We start from the raw sequence: 21,797 nt of genomic DNA on the forward strand, positions 1-21,797 counted from the left end.
CGGAAAATTGGGTCATATATTGCGTTTGTGTGCCCTAAAATTAACTTTGGTGTATTTTTTACTGAAATTTTGTGTCTGCTAAAGCTCTGTGCTAATATTGTGTGACATAAGAAAATTGCAACTACCACTATTTTATTCTCTAAGGCAGTGATGGCGAACCTTGGCACCCCAGATGTTTTGGAACTACATTTCCCATGATGCTCACCTACACTGCAGAGTGCATGAGCATCATGGGAAATGTAGTTCCAAACCTTGGGCCAAGGTTTGCCATCGCTGTTCTAGGGTATCGCCTTCCAGAAAATGTATAATGTGTTGGGGGGTTTTACGTAATCTTCTGTCCCAAAATTATTTTGTAATTGTGTAAAAAAAAAAAAAAAATGGCTCTGGCAGCAAAAGGGTTAAAGTGTCTTCTATATACTAGGGTATACTGTTTTTTTAACGGCAAGTACTCGCCGAAACTGAGTACCAATACTTACTTTGCAGTTTGATTTGGGTCAATACCAAAAAAATTGACGCAAATTGCACTGAAAAGAATAGCATGCGATTCCCCCACCCCCATGCTCCTGTGTGTGTATATAGAAAGGGATTAAAGCGCCATCTACTGGGCAGTTTAAAAAAATGTTAGAACGCTGGAAGTGCTCACAGGGCTGCAGGAGAAGTTCCCGGGACGGTGGTACAGTGCCCAGTACATCAGCGTACAGGGTACAACATATCAGGGTACAGTGCCCAGTACATCAGCGTACAGGGTACAACGTATCAGGGTACAGTGCCCAGTACATCAGCATACAGGGCACAACATATCAGGGTACAGTGCCCAGTACATCAGCATACAGGGCACAACATATCAGGGTACAGTGCCCAGTACATCAGCGTACAGGGTACAACATATCAGGGTACAGTGCCCAGTACATCAGCGTACAGGGTACAACATATCAGGGTACAGTGCCCAGTACATCAGCATACAGGGCACAACATATCAGGGTACAGTGCCCAGTACATCAGCGTACAGGGTACAACATATCAGGGTACAGTGCCCAGTACATCAGCGTACAGGGTACAACGTATCAGGGTACAGTGCCCAGTACATCAGCATACAGGGCACAACATATCAGGGTACAGTGCCCAGCACATCAGCGTACAGGGCACAACATATCAGGGTAGAGTGCCCAGTACATCAGCATACAGGGCACAACATATCAGGGTACAGTGCCCAGTACATCAGCATACAGGGCACAACATATCAGGGTACAGTGCCCAGTACATCAGCGTACAGGGCACAACATATCAGGGTACAGTGCCCAGTACATCAGCGTACAGGGTACAACATATCAGGGTACAGTGCCCAGTACATCAGCGTACAGGGTACAACATATCAGGGTACAGTGCCCAGTACATCAGCGTACAGGGCACAACATATCAGGGTACAGTGCACAGCACATCAGGGTACAGAGCCCAGTACATCAGCTAATAGGGCACAACACATCAGGGCATGTCAGGGCACAGTACATCAGGGTACATCACATCAGGGTACAGGGCACAGCACATCAGGGTATAGCACATCAGGACACAGCACATCAGGGTATAGCACATCAGGACACAGCACATCAGGGCACAGAACATCAGGGCACACGACATTGAGGCACAGCACACCGGGGCACATCAGGGCACAGGACATCGGGGCAAAGCACATCGGGGCACAAGGCACATCAGGGCATAGGACATCGGGGCACAGCACATCAGGGCACGGGGCACATCAGGGCACATAGCACATCAGGGCGCATCAGGGCACATAGCACATCAGGACACGTGGCACATCGGGGCACATAGCACATCATGGCACATGGCACATCAGGGAACGGGCACATCAGGCCACGGGGCACATCAGGGCACGGGGCACATCAGGGCACAGGGCACATCAGGGCACGGGGCACATCAGGGCACATGGCACATCAGGGCACAGGGCACATCAGGGCACATGGCACATCAGGGCACGGGGCACATCAGGGCACATTATGGCACATCAGGGCACATGGCACATCAGGGAACGGGCACATCAGGGCACATGATGGGGCACATGGCACATTATGGGGCACATCGCACATCAGGGCATGGGGCACATCAGGGCACATAGGGGCACATCAGGGCATGGGGCACACCAGGCCACGTGGCACATTAGGGCACGGGGCACATGGCACATCAGGGCACATTATGGCACATCAGGGCACATGATGGGGCACATCAGGGCACATTATGGGGCACATCAGGGCACATAGCACATTAGGGCACATCAGGCTACATGGCACATTAGGGCACGTGGCACATGGCACATCAGGGCACGGGGGACACCAGGGCACATGATGGGGCACATGGCACATTATGGGGCACATCGCACATCAGGGCATGGGGCACATCAGGGCACATAGGGGCACATCAGGGCATGGGGCACATCAGGCCACGTGGCACATTAGGGCACGGGGCACATGGCACATCAGGGCACATTATGGCACATCAGGGCACATTATGGGGCACATCAGGGCACATAGCACATTAGGGCACATCAGGCTACATGGCACATTAGGGCACGTGGCACATGGCACATCAGGGCACGGGGGACATCAGGGCACATAGCACATTAGGGCACATCAGGCTACATGGCACATTAGGGCACGTGGCACATCAGGGCACATGATGGGGCACATAGCACATCGGGGCACATGATGGGGCACATAGCACATCGGGGGAAACATGATGGGGCACATAGCACATCGCGGCACATGATGGGGCACATAGCACATCGCGGCACATGATGGGGCACATAGCACATCGGGGCACATGATGGGGCACATAGCACATCGCGGCACATGATGGGGCACATGATGGGGCACATAGCACATCGGGGCACATGATGGGGCACATAGCACATCGCGGCACATGATGGGGCACATAGCACATCGCGGCACATGATGGGGCACATAGCACATTGCGGCACATCATCAGGGTACATTGTGGGGCACATGGCACATTGTGGGATCTTACCAGCCAGCATGCAGAGTAGCGCAGGGAGCTTCTGTAGTAGTAAGTTCTCTCTCTCGTGTCATCACACTGTTCCCCGGCGGCCCCGCCCCCTCCTCTCTTCTCGTCTATACCAGATGATCTTACAAGCCAATTGGTATAGACAAGAAGAGAGGAGGGGCCGCCGGGGAACAGCGTGATGACACGAGAGAGAGAACTTACTACTACAGAAGCTCTCTGCGCTACTCTGCATGCTGGCTAATCTCGATCTACCCGTCAGGCGCCAGCTGTCGGCGGTTGACGGGTAGATCGCCGCACACCACAGATGCGGCTGGAAGTGAAACTGGCCCAGACTGAGCCATCGGCCCACCGGGAATCTCCCGGTAGTCCCGATGGCCAGTCCATCCCTGCCGGGACCCAATGGGTACAGGAGGGAATTGATGTCCGATTTGGGAGTGGACCACCTTTACATCTCCCCCAGCCCTGTGAGCACCTCCAGTGGCCCTGGTTTGCTACCATCGGCGGACCAGGACACCTAAGTAGACTATTTGGCCAGATATCTACTGTGAGTTCTAACATTTTTTAAACTGCCCACTAGATGGCGCTTTAATCCCTTTTTTATACACACACAGGAGCAATGGGGGAAATCACATCCGATCCGGACAGGAATCGCACTGCATTGATGTTCAAATCCCATGCAGTTCTTTGCTGTGCGATTTGCTCCCATTTATTTTGTATTGACGCAAATCTCACCACAAAGTATCGGTTTCGGCATCTGGAGCAGTACCGATATTCATGCTTGGTATTGGCACCGATACCGGTATCTATGCATTCCCACTATGTACTATTTTGGTTATTCTTTTTTTGCTGTTTCCTAATTTTAAGGCTTGATATGTTGGGTATATACAGTACTGTGCAAAAGTTTTGGGCATGTTTGAATAAATGCTGTAAAGTAGGAATGCTTTCAAAAATATATTTTTTAATTGTTTATTTTACAGAATGCAAAGTGAGCGAACAGAAGAAAAATCTGAATCAAATCAATATTTCTTGTGACCACCCTTTGGCTTAAAATCAGCATCATTTCTTACACTTGGACAGTTTGTGCACTCGCACAAAGTCAGGGATTTTGTAGGTTTAGAGTCAGGTGTATGATTATCCAATTATACCAAGCAGGTGCTAATGATCATTAATTTCATATGTGGGTTGAAACACGGTCATTAACTGAAACAGAAACAGCTGGGTTGGAGGCTTAAAACTGGGTAAGGAACAGCCAAACTCTGCTACTAAGTTGAAGTTGTGGAAGACAGTTTCATGTCACAGGTCATACATACACCATGGCAAGACTGAGCACAGCAACAAGACACAAGGGAGTTATACTGCATCAGCAAGGTCTCTCCAAGGCAAAGATCTCAAAGCAGACTGGGGGTTCAAGATGTGTTGTTCAAGCTCTTTTAAAGAAGCACAAAGAAACATTGAGTAGCGTAGACGTAGGTCAGATAAAGTTATGGACCATAGACGCAGTGATCAGATAACGTTGAGGAGCGTAGACGCAGTGGTCGGATAACGTCAAGGACCGTAGACACAGTGGTCAGATAACGTTGAGGATCGTAGATGCAGTGATCAGGTAACAGTGAGGAGCGTAGACACAGTGGTCGGATAACGTTAAGAAGTGTAGACACAGTGGTCGGATAACGTTAAGAAGCGTAGACACAGTGGTCGTATAACCTTAAGAAGCATAGACACAGTGGTCAGATAACGTTGAGGATCCTAGATGCAGTGATCAGGTAACAGTGAGGAGCGTAGACACAGTGGTCGGATAACGTTGAGGATTGTAGATGCAGTGATCAGGTAACAGTGAGGAGCGTAGACACAGTGGTCGGATACCGTTAAGAAGTGTAGACACAGTGATCATATAACCTTAAGAAGCATAGACACAGTGGTTGGATAACGTTAAGAAGCGTAGATGCAGTGGTCAGATAAGGTTGAGGAGCGTAGACACAGTGGTCGTATAACCTTAAGAAGCATAGACACAGTGGTCGGATAACATTAAGAAGCGTAGATGCAGTGGTCAGATAGGGTTGAGGAGCATAGACACAGTGGTCGGATAACGTTGAGGAGCATAGATACAGTGGTCAGATAAGGTGGAGGAGCGTAGACACAGTGGTCGTATAACCTTAAGAAGCATAGACACAGTGGTCGGATATTGTTAAGAAGCGTAGACGCAGTTGTTCGGATAGCGTTAAGGAGCGTAGATGCAGTGGTCAGATAAGGTTGAGGAGTGTAGACACAGTGGTCGGATAACGTTAAGAAGCGTAGACACAGTGTTACATAGTACATAGTTACATAGTTACATAGTAGGTGAGGTTGAAAAAAGACACAAGTCCATCAAGTCCAACCTATGTGTGTGATTATGTGTCAGTATTACATTACATATCCCTGTACGTTGCGGTCATTCAGGTGATTATCTAATAGTTTCTTGAAGCTATCAATGCTCCCCGCTGAGACCACCGCCTGTGGAAGGGAATTCCACATCCTTGCCACTCTTACAGTAAAGAACCCTCTACGTAGTTTAAGGTTAAACCTCTTTTCTTCTAATTGTAATGAGTGGCCACGAGTCTTATTAAACTCTCTTCTGCGAAAAAGTTTTATCCCTTTTGTGGGGTCACCAGTACAGTATTTGTAAATTGAAATCATATCCCCTCTCAAGCGTCTCTTCTCCAGAGAGAATAAGTTCAGTGCTCGCAACCTTTCCTCATAACTAATATCCTCCAGACCCTTTATTAGCTTTGTTTCCCTTCTTTGTACTCGCTCCATTTCCAGTACGTCCCTCCTGAGGACTGGTGCCCAGAACTGGACAGCATACTCCAGGTGCGGCCGGACCAGAGTCTTGTAGAGCGGGAGTGGTCGTATAAATTTAAGAAGTGTAGATGCAGTGGTCATATAAGGTTGAGGAGCGTAGACACAGTGGTCGGATAACGTTAAGAAGCGTAGATGCAGTGGTCAGATAAGGTGGAGGAGCATAGGCGCAGTGGTCAGATAACGTTAGGGAACGTAGACGCAGTGGTCAAATAACATTGAGGAGCATAGACACACTGGTCGGATATTGTTGAGGAGCGTAGACGCAGTGGTCATATAATGTTACATAGTTACGTAGTAGGTGAGAAGACACAAGTCCATCAAGTCCAACCTATGTGTGTGATTATATGTCAGTATTACATTGTATATCCCTGTATGTTTTGGTCGTTCAGGTGCTTATCTAATCGGTTTTTGACACTATCAATGCTCCCCGCTGAGACCACCGCCTGTGGAAGGGAATTCTACATCCTTTCCACTCTTACAGTAAAGAACCCTCTACGTAGTTTAAGGTTAAACCTCTTTTCTTCTAATTTTAGTGAGTGGCCACGAGTCTTATTAAACTCCCTTCCGCGAAAAAGTTTTCTCCCTATTGTGGGGTCACCAGTACGGTATTTGTACATTGAAATCATATCCCCTCTCAAGCGTCTCTTCTCCAGAGAGAATAAGTTCAGTGCTGACAACATTTCCTCATAACTAATATCCTCCAGACCCTTTATTAGTTTTGTTGCCCTTCTTTGTACTCACTCCATTTCCAGTACATCCTTCCTGAGGACTGGTGCCCAGAACTGGACGGCATACTCCAGGTGCGGCTGGACCAGAGTCTTGTAGAGTGGGAGAATTATCGTTTTAACGCTGAAGTTAAACCCCCTTTTTAATGCCAATATTCTGTATGCTTTGCTTGCAGCCGCTTGGCATTGCATGCCATTGTTAAACATTTTTCTACATTGAACCTCATTTGCCATGTAGTTGGCCACCCCATTAATTTGTTCAGAACTTCTTGCAAGGTTTCCATATCCTGCGGAGAAGTTATTGCCCTGCTTAGCTTAGTATCGTCTGCAAATACAGAGATTGAACTGTTTATCCCATCCTCTAGGTCGTTTATGAACAAATTAAATAGGATTGGTCCCAGCACAGAACCCTGGGGGACCCCACTACCCACCCCTGACCATTCTGAGTACTCCCCATTTATCAGCACCCTCTGAACTCACCCTTGTAGCCAGTTTTCAATCCATGTACTCACCCTATGGTCCATGCCAAGTGACCTTATTTTGTACAGTAAATGTTTATGGGGAACTGTGTCAAATGCTTTTGCAAAATCCAGATACACCACGTCTACGGGCCTTCCTTTATCTAGATGGCAACTCACCTCCTCATAGAAGGTTAGTTTGGCAAGAACGATTCTTCATGAATCCATGCTGATTACTAGACATGCGCAATTTGTTTCGTAACGAATCGAAATTCGGACGAATTTTGCATCTTTCGGACATTCGGATGCATCCGAATGTCCGAATAAAAAAATAACGAATTTCAACTAATACTAAAGAAATGATAGCGAATATAACAAATGAATTCAATATGATTCGGTAATTTGTTAAAGATCTAATGAAACAAAAAGGTCAACTCAAAGTAAATCTTACAGTCCAATCAGCTGATTAATTTTGTGATGGAGGTTGGATTCCTGAGAACTGAGTGAGAAGGGTGTTGTATTGTATTTGAGCAGAGGAGAAGAGATATTGTCATTGTGTGTGTTAATAGATTCAATAAACAAACGACTTTCCAAACTACGAATCATTATCACGAATATATATACATACATAAATATCGAATTTCAACTAATACAAAAAAAAATTATAGTGGATATAACGAATGAATTCGACATGATTTAAGATTCAGTATAACAAATATCGACACTCTACAGAAATAACGAATTATCCAAAAACGAATTAACGTAACATAACGAATATAACAGAACAAAATTATGTATTTTACGAATGACAACGAACCAAAACTAAACGAAATTTTCCGCTGCGCACAAGTCTACTGCTAATGATAACGTTTTCATTACTAAAATCTTGTATATAGTCCCTTATCATCCCCTCCAAGAGCTTGCATACTATTGATGTTAGGCTAACTAGTCTGTAATTCACAGGGATGTATTTCGGGCCCTTTTTTAAATATTGGTGCTACATTGGTATATCTCCAATCTGCTGATACCATTCCAGTCAGTAGACTGTTCGTAAAAATTAGGAACAATGGTCTGGCAATTACTTGACCGAGTTCCTTAAAGAGGGAGTCCCGCGGAAAAAAAAAATTAAATGTCAGCAGCTACAAATACTGCAGTTGCTGACTTTTAAAATAAGGACACTTGCCTGTGTCAGGGTCCAGCGATGTCGGCACCCGAGGCCGAACCATCGCTCGGCTCTCGGGTGCTGCCGCCGCCATCTTCTGGTAGGGAATCAGGAAATGAAGCCTTGCGGCTTCACTTCCCGGTTCCCTACTGCGCATGCGCGAGTCGCGCTGCGCAATCAGAACGGTCCCTGCTGTCTCTGGGACCCGTGTGTGTCCCAGCAGACAGCGCGGGGGGACGGGAAGTGGCGTAGACTCCCACAGGAAGTGGGTACAAATACCTGTATTAGACAGGTATCTGCAACCCCCTTCCCCCCCTGAAAGGTGCCAAATGTGACACCGGAGGGGGGGGGGGGGTTCCAAAAAGCGGAGGTTCAATTTTCGTGTGAACCTCCGCTTTAAGGACCCTCGGGTGCAAGCCATCTGGTCCAGGTGACTTATTATTGTTACGTTTTTTTTCAAGTCTATTTCTTATTCTATCCTCTGTTAGCCATGAGGGTGCTTCCTGTGACATGTCATGAGGATAAACATTGCAGGAGGAGTTGTTGAGGAGCATAGATGCAGTGGTCAGATAACTTTGAGGAGCGTAGACACAGTGGTCAGGTAACACTTAGAGGCAGTGGTTAGCCAAGGAACCCTAATGCAGCAGATGAAAGACACGTCATGCTTACTTCCCTTCCACATCGGAAGATGCCCAGCAGTGCCATCAGTACAGAACTGGAGGAAACCAGTGGGACCCAGGTACACCCATCTACTGTCCGGAGAAGTCTGGCCAGAAGTGGTCTTCATGGAAGAATTGCGGCCAAAAAGCCAAACCTCTGATGTGGAAATAAGGCTAAGCGACTCAACTATGCAGGAAAACATAGGAGCTGGGGTGCAGAAAAATGGCAGCAGGTGCTCTTGACTGATGAGTCAAAATGTGAAATAATTGGCTTTAGCAGGAGGCAGGTTGTTGGCGAAGGGCTGGAGAGCAGAACAATAATGAGGCAACTGTGAAACATGTTGGAGGTTCCTTGCAAGTTTGGGGCTGCATTTCTGCAAATGGAGTTGGAGATTTGGTCAGGATCAATGGTGTCCTCAATGCTGAGCAATACAGGCAGATACTTATCCATCATGCCATACCATCAGCGAGGCCTTTGTGTGGCCCCAATTATATTCTGCAGCTGGATAACCACCCCAAACATACAGCCAATGTCATTAAGAACATCTTTAGTGTAACAAGGAGTCCTGGAAATGATGGTTTGGCCCCCAGAGAGCCCTGATCTCACCATCATGGAGTCTGCCTGGGCTGACATGAAGAGACAGAAGGATTTGAGGCAGCCGACATCCATCTGTAGTTAGTTCTCCAAGATATACATAGAACAACCTGGCAGCCACAGGACACATCTAACCGAGCCGATCTGTGTTTGGTTAGAGGGGGTCTCAAACTGGGGGCCCTCCAGCTGTTGAGAAACTACAAGTCCCATGAGGCATTGCAAGGCTGACAGTTACAAGCATGACTCCCATAGGCAAAGGCATGATGGGACTTGTAGTTTTGCAGCAGCTGGAGGGCCGCCAGTTTAAGACCACTGGATGAAGGGCAGAGGAGACAATGGAGTCTATTAGACCCCCTAATGTCTTCATAAAGAGTACCTGTCACCTGCCCAATGCTATCACATAGAGCAGGGGTGTCAAACGCAATTTCATTATTGGCCATATCACCATTATGGTCGTCCTCAAAGGGCCAGTTTTATCTGTAGGACTAGACTTACAGAGCACCCCATCCCCCTAACCTCAGATGTCAAGACACCCCCCCCCCAACCATCAGAAGTCAAGAGTCCCCCACCCTCCCTTACATCACAGCGCACCCCCCCCCCCCCTCCTTTTACCTTGTGCTACTGCAAAGCTGGGAAGCAGAAAGTGCAGGGTCTGGAGGAGGACCAGAGGAGGGCTGGAGTCAGCTACCCGGAGTCTGCTGAATGCTGAGATTAGGGGAGGTGGAGACGAGGGGGGCTCCGGCAGCTGTACAGAGAGGCATCGGATCTGTAGGAGGAGTTCTATCCTCCTCTCTGCTGTTGACTGCTGAGAAGGGGAGGGGGCCAAGACGAGCCTCTCTGTGCCTGCAGGGAGAAGTGCAGGAGGTCAAGATGAGCTGCTCCGTGGCTTCAGGGAGAAGCGCGGGATCTGGCAGAGGAGTTCTGTCCTCCTCTCTGCTGCCGACAGTTGAGACAAGGTGGCGGGTGGAGACGAAGTTGGTGCCGCAGTTGCAGGAGAAATGCGAGGGCCACATGACATGGCAAGGAGGGCCGGGTTCGGCTCCCAGGCCTTGTGTTTGACACACGTGACATAGAGGTTTGTTAACCCATTGTGATAGCAATCAAGTAAAAATAAATAAATAAATACAAGATAGGATTATAAAAAAATAAAACAAATATAATAAAATGTATTAAAAAATATGTAAAAAAAAAATACCGTAACCCCTTTTGGCACTCACGAATGCAAACGCACGTCAACGTTGCACACGTGTATGTAAACTGCAGTTGCACCACACATGTGATTCAAAAACATTTAAAAAGCCTTTATTATGTTACAAAAATATGTATTTGGATTTTTTTTTTTTTTAAACTGACCCAACCACACTGAGGATTGAAAAAAACAATAAAATAACTAATAGAATAATTTAAATAAATAATAAAGTTAACTAACAATATTATTATTATTAAATACCTAATACAATAATTAATATTAAAAAATAAAATAAATATAAAATAATTTAAATAAATAATAAAATTAACTAATAAAATTATTTAAATAAAAAAACAAAACAAAATTAACTATCCAAAATAGTTAAAATGAATAATAAATAGTTAGAATCCTAAATACAATAATAAATATTAAATAATAAAATAACTAAAAAAAATAAGTGAAATAAATAATCAAATGAACTAACAAAATAATTAAAATGAATACTAAATAGTTAAAATACCTAACACAATAATAAATATTAAAATAACTAACAAAATAATAAAATGAATAATAAATAGTTAGAATGCCTAATACAATAATTAATATTAAATAATAAAATAAATATTAAAAAATTGAAATAAATAATAAAATTAACTAATAAAATTATTTAAATAAAAAACAAAGTGAACTATCAAAATAGTTAAAATGAATAATATATAGTTAGAATCCTAAATACAATAATAAATATTGAATAATAAAATAACTAATAAAATAAGTGAAATAAATAATCAAATTAACTAACAAAATAATTAAAATGAATACTAAATAGTTAAAATACCTAATACAATTAAAAAGAAAAAAAAATAACTAGTAAAATAATTGAAATAAATAATAAAATGAACTAACAAAATCATTAAAATGAATAAAAAATAGTTAAATACCGAATACAATAATTAATATTCAATAATAAAATAAATATTAAAATAATTGAAATAAATAATAAAATGAACTAATAAAATAATTTAAAAAACAAAACAAAATGAACTATCAAAATAGTTAAAATGAATAATAAATAGTTAAAATAACTAACACAATAATAAATAATAAAATAACTAATAAAACAATAAAATGAATAATTAATAGTTAGAATGCCTAATACAATAATAAATAAGAAATAATAAAATAACTAATAAAATATGTGATATAAATAATCACATTAACTAACAAAATAATTAAAATGAATACTAAATAGTTAAAATACCTAATACAATTAAAAAGAAAAAAAATAACTAGTAAAATAATTGAAATAAATAATAAAATGAACTAACAAAATAATTAAAATGAATAATAAATAGTTAAAATACCTAACACAATAATACATAATAGAATAACTAATAAAAAAATAAAACGAATAATAAATAGTTAGAATGCCTAATACAATAATAGATATTAAATAATAATATAATTTAAATAAATATTGAAATACTCGATATTAAGTAATAATAAATATTAAGCAATAAAATACATAAAAAAATACTTTTTTTTATTATTATTCAAATAAATAAATGGGCAAATGTTGGTCTTGGTGTCGGAAAAGAACTTTCTTCTATCAGAACACTTCTATCCGGCGCTGGAGGAGTTAAAAGCCGGCGAGGGGCGGGGCAGGACTACATTTCCCGGCGTGCAGCGGGTGAGGTGAGAGCCGGAAGTGGTGTTGGAAGGGATTGAATGATCAGAGAGGTGAGAGCAAACTTCTGTCTTCTCTTCTTCTGTCACTATATGTGTCCTGTCCCCCCTCCCCCACCTCCTCCCCACCCCCCCACCACACATAGACTGCTCTGGGGCAGCTCTACAAACCAATCAGCTTCCAGATTTTATTGTAAAAATTCAACTGAATTGAACAAGCTGAAGTCAGAAGCTGATTGGCAACAATGCAGAGCTGCACCAGATTTTTCACTCTCCAGTTGTAGTAAATCCACCCCCAATGTATATTCCCCCCCCCCCATATACTGTTCTGTCAGTATATACTGTCCCCCCCCCCCCCCCATATACTGTTCTGTCAGTATATACTGTCCCCCCCCCATATACTGTTCTGTCAGTATATACTGTCCCCCCCCCCCCATATACTGTTCTGTCAGTATATACTGTCCCCCCCCCCCATATACTGCTCTGTCAGTATATACTGTCCCCCCCCCCATATACTGCTCTGTCAGTATATACTGTCCCCCCCCATATACTGCTCTGTCAGTATATACTGTCCCCCCCCCATATACTGTTCTGTCAGTATATACTGTCCCCCCCCCCATATACTGTTCTGTCAGTATATACTGTCCCCCCCCCCCATATACTGTTCTGTCAGTATATACTGTCCCCCCCCCCATATACTGCTCTGTCAGTATATACTGTCCCCCCCCCCATATACTGCTCTGTCAGTATATACTGTCCCCCCCCCCATATACTGTTCTGTCAGTATATACTGTCCCCCCCCCATATACTGTTCTGTCAGTATATACTGTCCCCTCCATATACTGTTCTGTCAGTATATACTGTCCCCCCCATATACTGTTCTGTCAGTATATACTGTCCCCCCATATACTGTTCTGTCAGTATATACTGTCCCCCCATATACTGCTGTGTCAGTATATACTGTCCCCCCCCATATACTGTTCTGTCAGTATATACTGTCCCCCCCATATACTGTTCTGTCAGTATATACTGTCCCCCCATATACTGCTGTGTCAGTATATACTGTCCCCCCATATACTGCTGTGTCAGTATATACTGTCCCCCCCCATATACTGCTGTGTCAGTATATACTGTCCCCCCCCCATATACTGCTGTGTCAGTATATACTGTCCCCCCATATACTGCTGTGTCAGTATATACTGTCCCCCCCCATATACTGCTCTGTCAGTATATACTGTCCCCCCCCATATACTGTTCTGTCAGTATATACTGTCCCCCCCCATATACTGTTCTGTCAGTATATACTGTCCCCCCCATATACTACTGTGTCAGTATATACTGTCCCCCCATATACTGTTCTGTCAGTATATACTGTCCCCCCCCATATACTGTTCTGTCAGTATATACTGTCCCCCCATATACTGCTGTGTCAGTATATACTGTCCCCCCATATACTGCTGTGTCAGTATATACTGTCCCCCCCATATACTGCTGTGTCAGTATATACTGTCCCCCCCATATACTGCTCTGTCAGTATATACTGTCCCCCCCATATACTGCTCTGTCAGTATATACTGTCCCCCCCATATACTGCTCTGTCAGTATATACTGCCCCCCCCATATACTGCTCTGTCAGTATATACTGCCCCCCCCATATACTGCTCTGTCAGTATATACTGTCCCCCCCATATACTGTTCTGTCAGTATATACTGTCCCCCCCATATACTGCTCTGTCAGTATATACTGTCCCCCCCATATACTGTTCTGTCAGTATATACTGTCTCCCCCCCCCATATACTGCTCTGTCAGTATATACTGTCCCCCCATATACTGTTCTGTCAGTATATACTGTCCCCCCATATACTGCTGTGTCAGTATATACTGTCCCCCCCCCCCCATATACTGTTCTGTCAGTATATACTGTCCCCCCATATACTGTTCTGTCAGTATATACTGTCCCCCCCATATACTGTTCTGTCAGTATATACTGTCCCCCCCCCATATACTGTTCTGTCAGTATATACTGTCCCCCCCCCATATACTGTTCTGTCAGTATATACTGTCCCCCCCCCCATATACTGTTCTGTCAGTATATACTGTCCCCCCATATACTGCTGTGTCAGTATATACTGTCCCCCCCCATATACTGCTGTGTCAGTATATACTGTCCCCCCCCATATACTGCTGTGTCAGTATATACTGTCCCCCCCCCATATACTGCTGTGTCAGTATATACTGTCCCCCCCCATATACTGCTGTGTCAGTATATACTGTCCCCCCCCCATATACTGCTGTGTCAGTATATACTGTCCCCCCCCATATACTGCTGTGTCAGTATATACTGTCCCCCCCATATACTGCTCTGTCAGTATATACTGTCCCCCCCATATACTGTTCTGTCAGTATATACTGTCCCCCCATATACTGTTCTGTCAGTATATACTGTCCCCCCATATACTGCTGTGTCAGTATATACTGTCCCCCCCCATATACTGCTGTGTCAGTATATACTGTCCCCCCCATATACTGCTCTGTCAGTATATACTGTCCCCCCCCATATACTGCTCTGTCAGTATATACTGTCCCCCCCCATATACTGCTCTGTCAGTATATACTGTCCCCCCATATACTGTTCTGTCAGTATATACTGTCCCCCCATATACTGTTCTGTCAGTATATACTGTCCCCCCATATACTGCTCTGTCAGTATATACTGTCCCCCCATATACTGCTCTGTCAGTATATACTGTCCCCCCATATACTGCTCTGTCAGTATATACTGTCCCTCCCCCATATACTGCTCTGTCAGTATATACTGCCCCCCCCCAGTTCTGTACTATGTCCTCCCATCATGTCAGTTATATTCTCCCCCCGGCTGTGTACTGACACTCCCTCTGAGCCCTGATTGGCTCACAATAAGTTTTGCCTCTGGAAATTGCTGATCTGTGTAGTATTATTGATCAGGACATATGGGGGGGGGGGGCACAGACCATCCAATCACAGCTTGTCAGGGGAGACCATACCTTTTTCTGATTGGTCCCCTACAAATGGCCATTTCAGCTGCTGATTCCAGGTATCGATCACACTGCTATATTGTGCATCACAACACCGGATAGTATTGTAGTCTGATGAGAGTTATATATATATAATGTTACATAGTAGGTGAGATTGAAAAAAGACACAAGTCCATCAAGTGCAACCTATGTGTGTGATAATATGTCAGTATTACATTGTATATCCCTGTATGTTGTGATCGTTCAGGTTCTTCTCTAATAGTTTCTTGAAACGATCGATGTTCCCAAATGTTACAACATAATCCTCCCATCCCGGGGGGGGGGGGGGATGGTACTTTGTCATCTGAATTGTAGAGTAACACAATGTACATCATCCGGCACTGTACATAACACTCCTCTGTACTGGATCCGTGTTCTACAGATCCGTCCTCTCTATTTGTCCCGATCACCATTGTCACAGAGATAGGAAATGATCAGAAATCCAGATGTTGTCACCACAATAAGAAGTCGGTGTATACAGTGCCTTGAAAAAGTATTCATACCCCTTGACATTTTCCACATTTTGTCAGGTTACAACCAAAAACGTAAATGTATTTTATTGGGATTTTATGTGATAGACCAACACAAAGTGGCACATAGTTGTGAAGTGGAAGGAAAATGATAAATGGTTTTCAACATTTTTTACAAATAAATATGTGAAAAGTGTGGGGGGGGGGGCATTTGTATTCAGCCCCCTTTACTCTGATAACTAAAATCTAGTGGAACCAATTGCCTTCAGAAGTCACCTAAACGGTAAATAGAGTCCATCTGAATGCAACCAATTCAAGTGAACATGGGGCCCGCCACAATCTTCCCGCGACCTCGTGCAATGCACATGGCGGGGCTAAGGAGGTGGTGAGGAGGTGACCTATCAAACACCTCCTGAAAATCTATCCACTGCAGTTCACTTTTCAGAGGTGCAGCAATAACAGAATCTGCAAGCTAAACTATAATTAATAATAATCATACAATACTCTATTGGTATCTCTTGGCTCTGTAAGTGTGTATTTTGTTGATTTTATATCTACAGTATCTCACAAAAGTCAGTACACCCCTCACATTTTTGTAAATATTTTCTTCTATCTTTTCATGTGACAACACTGAAGAAATGACACTTGTCTACAATGTAAAGTAGTGAGTGTACATCTTGTATAACAGTGTAAATTTGCTGTCCCCTCAAAATAACTCAACACACAGCCATTAATGTCTAAACCGCTGGCAGCAAAAGTGAGTACACCCCTAAGTGAAAATGTCCAAATTGGGCCCAATTAGCCATTTTCCCTCCCCGGTGTCATGTGACTCGTTAGTGTTACAAGGTGTCAAGTGTGAATGGGGAGCAGGTGTGTTAAATTTGGTGTTATCGCTCTCACTCTCTCATACTGGTCACTGGAAGTTCAACATGGCACCTCATGGCAAAGAACTCTCTGAGGATCTGAAAAAATTAATTGTTGCTCTACATAAAGATGGACTAGGCCAGTGATGGTGAACCTTGGCACACCAGATGTTTTGGAACTACATTTCCCATGATGCTCATGCACGGTGCAGTGTAGTTGAGCATCATGGGAAATGTAGTTCCAAAACATCTGGTGTGCCAAGGTTCACCATCACTGACCTAGGCTATAAGAAGATTGCTAAGACCCTGAAACTGAGCTGCAGCACGGTGGCCAAGACCATACAGCTGTATAACAGGGCAGGTTCTACTCGGAACAGGCCTCGCCATGGTCTGCCAAAGAAGTTGAGGTCACGTGCTCAGCGTCATATCCAGAGGTTGTCTTTGGGAAATAGACGTATGAGTGCTGCCAGCATTGCTGCAGAGGTTGTAGGGGTGGGGGGGTCAGCCTGTCAGTGCTCAGACCATACGCCACACACTGCATCAAATTGGTCTGCATGGCTGTCATCCCAGAAGGAAGCCTCTTCTAAAGATGATGCACAAGAAAGCCCGCCAGCAGTTTGCTGAAGACAAGCAGACTAAGGACATGGATTACTGGAACCATGTCCTGTGGTCTGATGAGACCAAGATAAACTTATTTGGTTCAGATGGTGACAAGCGTGTGTGGAGGCAACCAGGTGAGGAGGACAAAGACAAGTGTGTCTTGCCTACAGTCAAGCATGGTGGTGGGAGTGTCATGGTCTGGGGCTGCATGAGTGCTGCCGGCACTGGGGAGCTACAGATCTTCGAGGGAACCATGAATTCCAACATGTACTGTGACATACTGAAGCAGAGCATGATCCCCTCCCTTCAGAGACTGGGCCACAGGGCAGTAGTCCAACATAACGACCCCAAACACACCTCCAAGATGACCACTGCCTTGCAAAAGAAGCTGAGGGTAAAGGTGATGGACTGGCCAAACATGTCTCCAGACCTAAACCCTATTGATCATCTGTGGGACATCCTCAAACGGAAGGTGGAGGAGCGCAAGGTCTCTAACATCCACCAGATCTGTGATGTCGTCATGGAGGAGTGGAAGAGGACTCCAGTGGTGACCTGTGAAGCTCTGGTGAACTCCATGTCCAAGAGGGTTAAGACAGTGCTGGAAAATAATGGTGGCCACACAAAAAATATTGACACTTTGGGCCCAATTTGGACATTTTCACTTAGGGGTGTACTCACCTTTGTTGCCAGCGGTTTAGACATTAATGGCTGTGTGTTGAGTTATTTTGAGGGGACAGCAAATTTACACTGTTATACAAGCTGTACACTCACTACTTTACAACATAATGACCCCAAACACACCTCCAAGATGACCACTGCCTTTCTACAGAAGCTGGGGGTAAAGGTGATGGACTGGCCAAGCATGTCTCCAGACCTAACTCCTATTGAGCATCTGTGGGACATCCTCAAACGGAAGGTGGAGGAGCGCAAGGTCTCTAACATCCACCAGCTCCGTGATGTCGTCATGAAGGAGTAGAAGAGGACTCCAGAGGCAACCTGTGAAGCTCTGGTGATCTCCATGCCCAAGAGGGTTAAGGCAGTGCTGGAAAAAAAATGGTGGCTTTCACTTAGGGGTGTACTCACTTTTGTTGCCAGTGGTTTAGACATTAATGGCTGTGTGTTGAGTTATCATCGACGAGCCTTCGCTCAACACCCACCCCCTCCCATCCCCTCCCTTCACTTGTCAATGGTCATAATGTTATGGCAGATTGGTGTACATGATTTAGGAGATTTTGATACCAGTAAGCACTTCTACAATGAAGTAGAGCAGACAGATTACCATAAAGGCAACTTTTTTTTTTTTTTTTTTGTAGCTTTTGTGATTCCATCGGGCTGATTAGTCAGTCAGAAGTTTAGAAATGTCCCCGGATTCCATCACTGACCACCTACACAGTGACAACAGCTGCCCCTTTGTGCTGTAGATGGGTGCCTGGTGTGCCTACATTCTCGTACAACCAGCCAGGCAGCCTTTCACCTCTTCTTCCGTGTCGGGCGTTTTCCTGAACAGCCAGGAGGTGTGTATCCGGCTGTTCTCAGTGTTTGCACACTTGGGGAATCCACTGAACTGTGTGCTCAGATCACGTAATACCTGCTGCCAACTCAGCCTTATACAGTGTATCTAAACCCAAGAAAAATAGTCTCATATATTGCAGCTTATCTGTCCTTGGATGTGGTGGCTGCCTTCCTTTTCTATTGTTGCAGGATTTTTTTTGCTTTAACCACCTGCCTACCAGGCACTTTTACCCCCTTCCTGCCCAGCTTTTAAGCTTTCAGCACTGTGGCACTTTGAATGACAATTGCGCGGTCATGCACCACTGCAAAAAAATTACATTAGTATCTCTTCCCTTTTTTTTTTTTTTTTTTTTTGCCAGAGCTTTCTTTTGGTGGTATTTAACCACTTGAGCCCCGGACCATTATGCTGCCTAAGGACCAGAGGTCTTTTTCCAATTTGGCACTGCGTCGCTTTAACTGCTAATTGCGCAGTCATGCAATGCTGTACCCAAACGAAATTTGCGTCCTTTTCTTCCCACAAATAGAGCTTTCTTTTGATGGTATTTGATCACCTCTGCGGTTTTTATTTTTTGCGCTATAAACGGAAAAAGACCGAAAATTTTGAAAAAAAATGATATTTTCTACTTTTTGTTATAAAAAAAATCCAATAAACTAAATTTTAGTCATACATTTAGGCCAAAATGTATTCGGCCACATGTCTTTGGTAAAAAAAATGTCAATAAGCGTATATTTATTGGTTTACGCAAAAGTTATAGCGTCTACAAACTAGGGTACATTTTCTGTAATTTACACAGCTTTTAGTTTATGACTGCCTATGTCATTTCTTGAGGTGCTAAAATGGCAGGGCAGTACAAAACCCCCCCAAGTGACCCCATTTTGGAAAGTAGACACCCCAAGGAAATTGCTGAGAGGCATGTTGAACCCATTGAATATTTATTTTTTTTGTCCCAAGTGATTGAATAATGACAAAAAAAAAAAAAAAAAAAAAATATTTACAAAAAGTTGTCACTAAATGATATATTGCTCACACAGGCCATGGGCATATGTGGAATTGCACCCCAAAATACATTCAGCTGCTTCTCCTGAGTATGGGGATACCACATGTGTGGGACTTTTTGGGAGCCTAGCCGCGTACGGGGCCCCGAAAACCAATCACCACCTTCAGGATTTCTAAGGGTGTACATTTTTGATTTTACTCCTCACTACCTATCACAGTTTCGGAGGCCATGGAATGCCCAGGTGGCACAAAACCCCCCAAAATGACCCCATTTTGGAAAGTAGACACCCCTAGCTATTTGCTGAGAGGCATGTTGAGTCCATGGAATATTTTATATTTTGACACAAGTTGCGGGAAAGTGACACTTTTTTTTTTTTTTTTTTTTTTTTTTTTGCATAAAGTTGTCACTAAATGATATATTGCTCACACAGGCCATGGGCATATGTGGAATTGCACCCCAAAATACATTCAGCTGCTTCTCTTGAGTACGGGGATACCACATGTGTGGGACTTTTTGGGAGCCTAGCCGCGTACGGGACCCCGAAAACCAATCACCGCCTTCAGGATTTCTAAGGGTGAAAATTTTTGATTTCACTCTTCACTGCCTATCACAGTTTCGGAGGCCATGGAATGCCCAGGTGGCACAAAACCCCCCCAAATGACCCCATTTTGGAAAGTAGACACCCCAAGCTATTTGCTGAGAGGCATGGTGAGTATTTTGCAGCTCTCATTTGTTTTTGAAAATGAAGAAAGACAAGAAAAAACATTTTTTTTTTTCTTTTTTCAATTTTCAAAACTTTGTGACAAAAAGTGAGGTCTGCAAAATACTCACTATACCTCTCAGCAAATAGCTTGGGGTGTCTACTTTCCAAAATGGGGTCATTTGGGGGGGGTTTGTGCCACCTGGGCTTTCCATGGCCTCCGAAACTGTGATAGGCAGTGAAGAGTGAAATCAAAAATTCACGCCCTTAGAAAGCCTGAAGGCTGTGCTTGGTTTTCGGGGTCCCGTACGTGGCTAGGCTCCCAAAAAGTCTCACACATGTGGTATCCCCATACTCAGGAGAAGCAGCAGAATGTATTTTGGGGTGTAATTTCACATATTCCCATGGCATGTTTGAGCAATATAACATTTAGTGACAACTTTGTGCAAAAAAAAAAAAAAAAAAAAAAAATGTGTCTCTTTCCCGCAACTTGTGTCGCAATATAAAATATTCCATGGACTCGACATGCCTCTCAGCAAATAGCTTGGGGTGTCTACTTTCCAAAATTGGGTCATTTGGGGGGGGTTTTGAACTGTCCTGGCATTTTATGCACAACATTTAGAAGCTTATGTCACACATCACCCACTCTTCTAACCACTTGAAAACAAAGCCCTTTCTGACACTTATTGTTTACATGAAAAAGTTATTTTTTTTTTGCAAAAAAATTACTTTGAACCCCCAAACATTATATATTTTTTTAAAGCAAATGCCCTACAGATTAAAATGGTGGGTGTTTCATTTTTTTTTTCACACAGTATTTGCGCAGCGATTTTTCAAACGCATTTTTTGGGGAAAAAACACACTTTTTTAAATTTTAATGCACTAAAACACACTATATTGCCCAAATGTTTGATGAAATAAAAAAGATGATCTTAGGCCGAGTACATGGATACCAAACATGACATGCTTTAAAATTGCGCACAAACGTGCAGTGGCAACAAAATAAATACATTTTTAAAAGCCTTTAAAAGCCTTTACAGGTTACCACTTTAGATCTACAGAGGAGGTCTACTGCAAAAATTACTGCCCTCGATCTGACCTTCGCGGTGATACCTCACATGCATGGTGCAATTGCTGTTTACGTTTGACGACAGACCGCCGATTGCGTTCGCCTTAGCGCGAGAGCAGGGGGCGACAGGGGTGCTTTTTTTTTTTTTTTTTTTTTTTTTTTCTTTATTATTTTTCTGCTTTTTTT

The 21,797-nt window shown here is 43.8% G+C and overlaps 1 protein-coding gene across 3 annotated transcripts in view; it reads left to right on the plus strand.

The window, feature by feature from the left end:
* Nucleotides 1-21,797, plus strand: part of GFUS (GDP-L-fucose synthase) — a gene marked incomplete in the record, with an annotated part of 105,766 nt that overhangs the window by 59,227 nt on the left and 24,742 nt on the right. The window contains 1 exon segment of one of the 3 annotated variants that reach the window (XM_073629479.1): nucleotides 12,276-12,399. 3 annotated transcript variants of the gene reach the window in all.

Source organism: Aquarana catesbeiana, linkage group LG05, assembly GCF_042186555.1.
Source record: "Aquarana catesbeiana isolate 2022-GZ linkage group LG05, ASM4218655v1, whole genome shotgun sequence".
NCBI classification, from domain to species: Eukaryota; Metazoa; Chordata; class Amphibia; order Anura; family Ranidae; genus Aquarana; species Aquarana catesbeiana.